We start from the raw sequence: 10,385 nt of genomic DNA, 5'->3' as shown, positions 1-10,385 counted from the left end.
AGTGAAAAAAAAAATAATGAAACTAAAACTAAAAAAATGCTTCCTACTGCAGATCCAAAATCGGTTGGCCACAAAGGGGTTAAACCCCACCCCATCATTTCGGTCATCATAGCTAGAACTTTTTCTTTCTGTTGAAGAAGTTCTTTGAGGACCTACAGGTCCTTCTCAAAAAATTAGCATATAGTGTTAAATTTCATTATTTACCATAATGTAATGATTACAATTAAACTTTCATATATTATAGATTCATTATCCACCAACTGAAATTTGTCAGGTCTTTTATTGTTTTAATACTGATGATTTTGGCATACAACTCCTGATAACCCAAAAAACCTGTCTCAATAAATTAGCATATTTCACCCATCCAATCAAATAAAAGTGTTTTTTAATAACAAACAAAAAAACCAACAAATAATAATGTTCAGTTATGCACTCAATACTTGGTCGGGAATCCTTTGGCAGAAATGACTGCTTCAATGCGGCGTGGCATGGAGGCAATCAGCCTGTGACACTGCTGAGATGTTATGGAGGCCCAGGATGCTTCAATAGTGGCCTTAAGCTCATCCAGAGTGTTGGGTCTTGCGTCTCTCAACTTTCTCTTCACAATATCCCACAGATTCTCTATGGGGTTCAGGTCAGGAGAGTTGGCAGGCCAATTGAGCACAGTAATACCATGGTCAGTAAACCATTTACCAGTGGTTTTGGCACTGTGAGCAGGTGCCAGGTCGTGCTGAAAAATGAAATCTTCATCTCCATAAAGCATTTCAGCCGATGGAAGCATGAAGTGCTCCAAAATCTCCTGATAGCTAGCTGCATTGACCCTGCCCTTGATGAAACACAGTGGACCAACACCAGCAGCTGACATGGCACCCCACACCATCACTGACTGTGGGTACTTGACACTGGACTTCAGGCATTTTGGCATTTCCTTCTCCCCAGTCTTCCTCCAGACTCTGGCACCTTGATTTCCGAATGACATGCAAAATTTGCTTTCATCAGAAAAAGTACTTGGGACCACTTAGCAACAGTCCAGTGCTGCTTCTCTGTAGCCCAGGTCAGGCGCCTCTGCCGCTGTTTATGGTTCAAAAGTGGCTTTACCTGGGGAATGCGGCACCTGTAGCCCATTTCCTGCACACGCCTGTGCACGGTGGCTCTGGATGTTTCCACACCAGACTCAGTCCACTGCTTCCTCAGGTTCCCCAAGGTCTGGAATCGGTCCTTCTCCACAATCTTCCTCAGGGTCCGGTCTCCTCTTCTCGTTGTACAGCGTTTTCTGCCACATTGTTTCCTTCCAACAGACTTACCATTGAGGTGCCTTGATACAGCACTCTGGGAACAGCCTATTTGTTGAGAAATTTCTTTCTGGGTCTTACCCTCTTGCTTGAGGGTGTCAATGATGGCCTTCTTGACATCTGTCAGGTCGCTAGTCTTACCCATGATGGGGGTTTTGAGTAATGAACCAGGCAGGGAGTTTATAAAAGCCTCAGGTATCTTTTGCATGTGTTTAGAGTTAATTAGTTGATTCAGAAGATTAGGGTAATAGGTCGTTTAGAGAACCTTTTCTTGATATGCTAATTTATTGAGACAGGTTTTTTGGGTTATCAGGAGTTGTATGCCAAAATCATCAGTATTAAAACAATAAAAGACCTGACAAATTTCAGTTGGTGGATAATGAATCTATAATATATGAAAGTTTAATTGTAATCATTACATTATGGTAAATAATGAAATTTAACACTATATGCTAATTTTTTGAGAAGGACTTGTATACTGTGTTGATCACTTTTTATTACATTTTTTGTGAGGCAAGATGAAAAAAAAACCCAAAAAACCAGCTGTTCTATTTTCCGGTGTTCCCCAGCAGGATATAAAACATCAAATATATAAAACATAATAGAGGTATAGTTTGGGCTGTTTCAGATATTGTGCTATAAATTATTAATATTGTTTATGTTACATCACATTTATGCAAAAAATAAAATAATTTTTTTTAAATATGAATTTATGGCTTTCCTTTTTTTTTTTTATTATAGACTGGATAAATTGCATGATAATTTTATAGTTTAAGAATTCCAGACATGGGAAAACCAACTAGTTTCAGTTTACTGTATGTTTATTACTTTTTATATATATATAAGAAAATCTTGAAAAAATGTTTTTGTTTTTTTTGTGTAGTCATTTTCCAAGAGCAATAACTTTGTAATTTTTCCACGACAGGGGTGTAAGAGGGCTTGGTTTTCTTTTTCTGTGGGATTTGTTGGTATAACTTCTGAGTTCATGTGAGTTTTTGAAGTCTTTTTATTAATACTAGCTTTGTTCCTTAACCAGACTGATTAAGTGGCATACTTGTTTTATAACTGGACGTGTCAATACTAAATTTCTATAGATTGTTTACCCCTTCACAATATCCACCATACACGCACGGCACAAGTCAGAAGCCTGTGTATGTAGCGGGCACACACAGCGTACCTGACCCATACCTGGAACGTCTTGGGTGTATACTACAGCCAGGACCTGCCACTAACAATCGCGAGTAAAGCAGTGCTCTACCCATAAATGTTAACCTTTGTTAATCTCTGTGAATCTCTCACAGCTGCATTTAACACGCGCTGACATGTGTGCGCTTCACTTTCTCAGCCCATCAGCGCACCCATGATATAATTGGCGATTGCTGATGGGCTATCATGACAGCCAGGAATAGCTGATGATCTCCGTGCTTATCATTGCATAGCGTCTTTGAAACCCAGCCTGTAGCTGAGCTTCATACAAACCGTGACTTCTGCTGTATGCATGACATTGGTATTGGTCGATAGCTCGGTAGGACTCTCCCACCTTTAAGCCCCAACCCCGATTTCCCACCAGATAAACCCCATCCCAAATAACGACAGGATTCTAAACTTGGATAATAATTGGCCACAGCGGCCTTTATTATAAACATACAAACATAACAGTAAAGTAACGTGGGGAGGGTCCTTGAAGCTCCAAACTGGTGGTAAACCAAAATAGAAAGGGACAGAAAACAGACCATAATTTACTCCCAGCTGTTACCACACTGGCCCGGGAGCACCAAAGTACCCCGAAGGGTTACCATTGTCCACTTAAAACTTGGGAATCCGGCCCACCGTTGCCAAGATCCCCCCAAACCACCAGACCCGAAACCAAACTTTACACCAACTGAAGAATCCGTATCCCGACGGATCCCCCAGGCCAATTTAGCACCAACTCCAAGGACCCATCCCACCGCCTTATGCCACTATGACGCAAAGCAATTTGCCCGGAAAAACCCTCCAAACGAGAAAAAAACAAAAACAGGGTGGGAGGGCGGGATCTTTTGATTGCCTCCAGAGCGGGAACTGGCCAAACCCCACCCCCTCATTGCCCTATAAACCCCTCTAATGCATATTACCCCCCTCTCCTTAAACATAACCCCACCCTCTACCCTTCTGCTCCAAACCCCTGTCATGACGGCCTGCACGTACACCGCCTGGGGGAGGGGACGGCTCACTCCGGCCTGCTCTGTGATGATGTGGCATTGCTGTATGTAGCACAAGCTATTGGACAATCGCGTCTTCTAATCCCATAAGGGAGCTAACAATAAAAGTGAAAAGTAAAAAAAGTAGTAAAAAAACCCTAAGGCTAGGTTCACATTGTGTTAGGGGTATCCGTTTAATGGATCCGTTACTTAGCGGCACTAACGCGCCCATAGATTTACATTATAGTAACGCATCGTAACGCAAGTCAAAATCGGCATACATTAGCGATGATGTGTTAGTTTGTGACGCACCCTCGAACGTGGTTTACTGCGTTTTCGGGTACGTTAGGTCTAGCGCACAGCGAACGGATGCGTTCGCTGTGCATAGACCTCTATTGCTAACGCATGCCAACGCAATGGTACCACATGGCACTAAGGCTTCCGTCACACTAGCAGTATTTGGTCAGTATTTTACATCAGTATTTGTAAGCCAAAACCAGGAGTGGGTGATAAATGCAGAAGTGGTGCATATGTTTCTATTATACTTTTCCTCTAATTGTTCCACTCCTGGTTTTGGCTTACAAATACTGATGTAAAATACTGACCAAATACTGATAGTGTGACGGCAGCCTAACGCGATGTGAACCTAGCCTAACGCGATGTGAACCTAGCCTAAAAGTGCAAATCAGCCCCTTTTTCCCCACATTGAAAATAAAGATATTAATTTTAAAAAATACAGATATGTGGTATTGCCATGTCCAGACAAGTCTGATCTATCAAAATATAACAGTTAAACAGTAAACACCGTAAATGGAAAAAATTCTGAAACGCAAAAAATTATGTTTGTTAGAACATCTATCCCAAAAAGTCACATCTATCCCAAAATGGTATAAATAAAAATGTCTCGCCCCGCAAAAAATAATCCATCACAAAGCTCCATCGGCGGAAAACTGAAAATGTTACACGTCTCAGAAAATGGCGATACGACCCAAAAATATTTTTTATGCAAACTTCAGATTTTTTTTCACCAATAAAATAACTGGACATGTTGGGAATCAACGCAATCGCATTTATGAGGATATCATTTTGCATGGTCATTTCTTCAACAAAATGTACACTGTAAAAATAATTCCCAAAAAACAATATCAGAATTGTGGGTTTTTTTCAGAATTTTCCCTCACTTGGATTTTTTTTCCCCATTTTCCAGCATACAGTACTATGTGATAAAATGAATGGTGTCATTCAAAAGTACAACTCATCCCACAAAAAAAGCTCTCTTATGTTTATGTGGACAGAAAAATAAGACTAAGGCCGCCATCACACTAGCAGTATTTGGTCAGTATTTTACATCAGTATTTGTAGCCAAAACCAGGAGCGGGTGATAAATACAGAAGTGGTGCATATGTTTCTATTATACTTTTCCTCTAATTGTTCCACTCCTGGTTTTGGCTACAAATACTGATGTAAAATCCTGACCAAATACTGATGGTGTGACGGCAGCCTTAGACTATGTGCCCACATTGCGGATTCGTGCGTGGATTTTTCCGCACCGTTTTTTAAAAATCCACAGGTAAAACGCACCGCGTTTTACCTGCGGATTTACTGCGTTTTTTGTTCGGATTTCACCTTCGGTTTTACACCTGCAGATTCCTATTATGGAGCAGGTGTAAAACGCTGCAGAATCCGCACAAAGAATTGACATGCTGTGGAAAGAACACAGCAGTGTTTCCGCTCGGTATTTAAAGCAGCGTGTGCAATGCGGATTTGGTTTTCCATAGGTTTACATGGTTCTGTACAACGCATGGAAAACTGCTGCAAATCCGCAGTGGTCAATCCGCTGTGGATCCGCAGCCAAATCCGCAACGTGTGCACATACCCTTATGGCTCTGGAAAAAAAGGGCGGAAAAAACAAACACTAAAACAGAAATTGGCCACATCGTGAAGGGGTTAATGAAACGGAATTCAAAGAACTGAAAAGAAGCGCATACCCTTACAATTGTAAGTTGTAAACGTCATTTATTGCACAGTCAACAGTGTTGTCAAACTGTTCTAGAAAATGAAGTGTTTCTCCAAGAAAATTATTGCAGTTATACGTTTTGTTATACACGTTTATTTCATTTGTGTGTATTGGAACACAAAAAAAAAACAGAGAAAAAAAGGCAGATTGGATATAATTTCACACAAAACCCCAAAAATAATAATAATAATTTTATTTCTATAGTGCCAACATATTTCACAGCACTTTACATTTTAGAGGTGATTTGTACAGACAATAGACATTACAGCATAACAATAAACACAGATCAAAACAGATACCAAGAGGAATGAGGGCCCTGCTCGCAAGCTTACAAACTATGAGGACAATGGGCCAGACTAAATCATTGGCAACTTTCCAAAATCATGGGTTAACAACTTTGTTTCAAGCCTGTGCAATTGTATACTGGGCAGCCACCACCTCCAGGAGTGGGTATGTGGAGAGTGGCTGTTGATCTGGTATTTTTCTTTATGGGCTGGCTGCACTCTGCAGTGCATTTGTTCCAAGATCTGGGCATGAACCGGTTATCAGCCTAAGTATGTAACAGTAGAGACACAGAGGGCTATTAAATGCATAAAGCATGTGAGAACGTGATGCGAGGAACCTGGTTGTGGTAAAAATTTTGAATGGGTAACACAGGGATAGTTAGGTTAATGCGTTGAGACGGTAGGCCAGTGTGAACGAATGCGTTTTTAGTGTGAGCTTAAAACTGTGGGGATTGGGGATTAATCATATTAACCTGGGTAGTGCATTCCAAAAAATTGGCGCAGCACGTGAAAAGTCTTGGAGACGGGAGTTGGAAAATAATAGAAACAGTAAAACAATAGTAATGATGACTCAAGGTTATACTTACACATATTTTCAACAGTCCAGCATTCTCATTTTCTATGCCAAATGCTTATACTGGTTTTAAGGGGTAAATGTTTTCCTTGAGGAGAATGCCAAGTCTGTGTTGGGGAACTTAAAGCCCCATACACATTTGATTAATGTCTGCTGAATACGCCGAAATCGATGGTGTCAGTCGATGGTCTAATTTGCATGGGGGCACCAGATATCTGATGGTTGTGAAAGACGTCAGTCGCACATTTACGATTCCCGACTGCCGACCATATTGTTCTCTCTGAGATAAGCCATCGGCCAATTAATCAGATGGTGTCTTTCTCATAGATCCAAGAAGTATCGTTTCTCCTTGCGGAGACTGACATGTTAAGCATGTCGAGATGAGTAGACTGAAAGCCGCAATTCTCCTCTGGGAAATATGCAAATTGTCTCTTCAGAGAGGAAGAGGACTAGAACCCTAGTGCCACCTATTGGAAGTACCAATCCTAACAGTCAATGTCGACCGTTTAACGAGCCTTGTCACATGATTTAGGATAAAAACCAAACCAGAATCTCAATTTGCAGACACTGTTTCGGGGTACTGCCCCTTGTCAGTGCAAAAAACACCGGAAAGCTTGTGCTCCAAAGCATTGTTCGACAGCCACATAATGTGTTTGGCCAGCTTTATAAGGCCTGTATTGCTTCTGTGAGAAATTAAATATGCAAGTAGTGTGAACACTTACCTCTGACTAATGTCATGGTAAAGCCTGTATTTAAAGGAAGGTCGGAACCCAATGTGTTTGGATGTATTTAAAATCACAGCATGGTGAAGGGCGGGGTGGATGCTATTCACATTTCATGTGCTTTAGAACAATTGAGTGCAGCCATTTATCTATTTGCTATGTAAGTTGTTTTTGGTTATGCACCAGTTCAGAATAGTTCTCTGTTCAGTCAGTTTACCTATATTTGCTATGTACTATTTTTTATGACTTGAACGCCCCGCCCTTCACCATGCTGTGATTTTAATTTCATCCAAACACATTTGGTTCTGAGCTTCCTATAAATGTAGGATTTACCATGTTATTAGCCAGAGATAAGTGTTCACACTAGGCAGTCAGGTCAGAGACCCATCCGATCCATAAGATTTCCTTGACGTTGGTGGATGGGCTCACATTTTTTGGTCAAATTTTGTGTTAAGCATCTCATGTGTTTTTTCATAGCTTTCACAAGCCATTATGCTATTCACATTTCATGTATCACACATTCATTTGCTTTAGCACAATTGAGCGCAGCCATTTATCTAAGTGTTACATTATAAATACAATATAGAACATGTTTTCCTAACCCCTTCCTGACATATGATGTACAGTTATGTCATATCTCGACTCTCTGCCTTTGAAGCAGGCTCGCAAGCTAAGCCTACATCTTTTCCGGCAGATGATCGCTGAATTATTCAGCCATCACCTGCTTCTAACAGCTGGGGGTGGAGCGGAGCGGGTGTCAGTAATAACAATGCCAAAATGAAACAGTTTTCATGCATTGCCAGTGATTTGTGTTTTTATAAAGCTGAATCACTTGGACATAACACCTTTCTGCTTTTGTGTTTTTGTGTGTGTGAATTTACTCTTATGACGATGGATAACAAACTGTTAAACGTGTGTAAACATGTGAAATCTGTGCTATGCTAATTTTAGAAGAAAGGCTTCCCAACTAGTAATTTGTGTGTTTTCTCTTTAAGATTAAGCAAGGGATTAAAAGTCTGGGGCAGCATGGATGTCCATTTGTGATTATATTAATTGGATTAACAACCAAGTCATCACATAAATTGTAATGTAGGACATTGGCCAGTGAAGATCAGTGGCGAGGACATCTGCTTCGCTAGAGAACAAAAGGTTTTGAATCTTATATTTATATTTTAGTATTGATTTTTCTTTGGAATGACGTCGTTGTAGATACAATTTCTGATAAACCTTTGTTGATTATCGTAGTCAGTGATAAAATAATATTACAGAATTATGATAAAAATCGGGCTAATTGACCTTTCATATTGATTGCTGATATATGGTATTTTGTGTTCTAATATGCCTCTAATACTTAAAGTATTCTAATTCAAGTTACTGTGAAGAAGACCAAAGCGGAATCAGGTACTGATTTTTATGCAGTGGTCGGAACTTTATTCTTTCATTATTTTTTTTACTGAGTTTATACTATATTGCTGTTAGTGGTGTATGCTCTTGATGTGAATATTATATGTAGCTACAGTTTACAATGGGCCTGACTTATGCTTAAAAGGTGTTTTCTGCTATAATATATCATGTTATATTTCTATATACTTCTTATATATATAGTGCTCAGCATAATACACATTCTTTGAAAGGTAATATTTTATTTTACTGTACACAAAAACAATTTGTAAGGATCCGAGGTTACATGAGTAATCCTGTTGTCAGGGAGATACATTTCATTGATGGTATCATGGATTCACAGATGTACTGCTTTATAGTGAAAGAGAAGATGCTATAATCACTCCTTGTCCTTGGTAGACGTGCACTTTTTCAGTAAGAAAATGAACCAAAACACATCTGTTGTATTTCTTAAGAACAACAGGGTGAAAGGGATTCACTGGCCAAATGTCGCCTGATATGAACCCAGCAGACCACTTATGGAGAATTCTGTAGAGACAAGTCGAGCATCACTCTCCATCCAGCATCCAGGTGCTAAAAGCGACTGTTCTTGAAAAATGGGAAAAGATACACGTTGCAATATGTTCAACTTGTTCATCCCATGGCTGGAGGACTTGGCGCTGTACTTAAAAATCATGGAGGTCAAGCAAAATACTAGACCTAGTTGTTTTTTATGTTGGGTTCATTCATTTCTAATTCATTTTTGCATCAACTAATTGGAGTAAAAATATGACATGTGGCCAGTTTCCAAATGGCTAATAGCCACCCAAATTAATGGAATGTCTCATGAGCCAGGAATAATAACCATGGTACTGTATCACCAAAATAGTAAAAAATGATACAAAATGTACACATCATACAATAAAGCACAGAGATTGTGGCTCAGTCTAGTTAGTATGTTACCCTAGGGAGCAGGGAGAAAATAGCACTCGCTCTCCCTGCACAGTGATCATTTCAACAACCATTCACTGTGGCTGTTAGGGTTGAGCGAAACGGGTCGAACATTTTCAAAAGTCGCCGACTTTTGGCTAAGTCGGGGTTTCATGAAACCCGATCCGACCCCTGTGCGGGGTCGGCCATGCGGTACGCGACTTTCGCGCCAAAGTCGCGTTTCAATGACGCGAAAAGCGCCATTTCTCAGCCAATGAAGGTAAACGCAGAGTGTGGGCAGCGTGATGACATAGGTCCTGGTCCCCACCATCTTAGAGAAGGGCATTGCAGTGATTGGCTTGCTGTCTGCAACGTCACAGGGGCTATAAAGAGGCGTTCCCGCCGACCGCCATCTTACTGCTGCTGATCTGAGCTTAGGGAGAGGTTGCTGCCGCTTTGTCAGAAGCAGGGATAGCGTTAGGCAGGGTCCATTAACCACAAAACCGCTTGTGCTGCAGCGATTTGCACTGTCCAACACCACCCTCGGTGTGCAGGGACAGTGGAAGTTTTTTTTTTTTTTTTTTCCCCTCAGCGCTGTAGCTCATTGGGCTGCCCTAGAAGGCTCCCTGATAGCTGCATTGCTGTGTGTACGCCGCTGTGCAAACCAACTGCTTTTTTCAAAGCACAAATCCTCTTGTTCCTTCCTTTCTGCACAGCTATCTTTTTTGTTTGTCCACACTTTTTATTTCATTTGTGCATCAGTCCACTCCTTATTGCTGCCTGCCATACCTGGCTGAGATTACTGCAGGCAGGGAGATAGTAGCTGCCTGCCATACCTGGCTGAGATTACTGCAGGCAGGGAGATAGTAATTGTAGGACATTCCCTGTTTTTTTTTTTTTTTTTTTTTTGGTGGGAGATTAAGATTGGCAATTTGGCATTTCTGCTAGAGTGCCATCCCTGTGTGTGCCATCTCTCTCACATAGTGGGCCATAGAAAGCCTTTTCA

The 10,385-nt window shown here is 40.8% G+C and overlaps 1 protein-coding gene across 1 annotated transcript in view; it reads left to right on the top strand.

Moving 5' to 3' along the window:
- Positions 1-8,096: 8,096 nt before the first annotated feature.
- CLUL1 (clusterin like 1) overlaps positions 8,097-10,385 on the top strand; it is a 72,087-nt gene continuing 69,798 nt past the window's right edge. The window contains exon 1 of the mRNA XM_069728954.1: positions 8,097-8,218. The gene's annotated coding sequence lies outside the window, so the exon portion shown is untranslated. The remainder of the gene's footprint in view (positions 8,219-10,385) is intronic.

This window comes from Ranitomeya imitator, chromosome 6, assembly GCF_032444005.1.
Source record: "Ranitomeya imitator isolate aRanImi1 chromosome 6, aRanImi1.pri, whole genome shotgun sequence".
Classification (NCBI taxonomy): Eukaryota; Metazoa; Chordata; class Amphibia; order Anura; family Dendrobatidae; genus Ranitomeya; species Ranitomeya imitator.
This window is presented reverse-complemented; position numbering and strand designations above follow the sequence as displayed.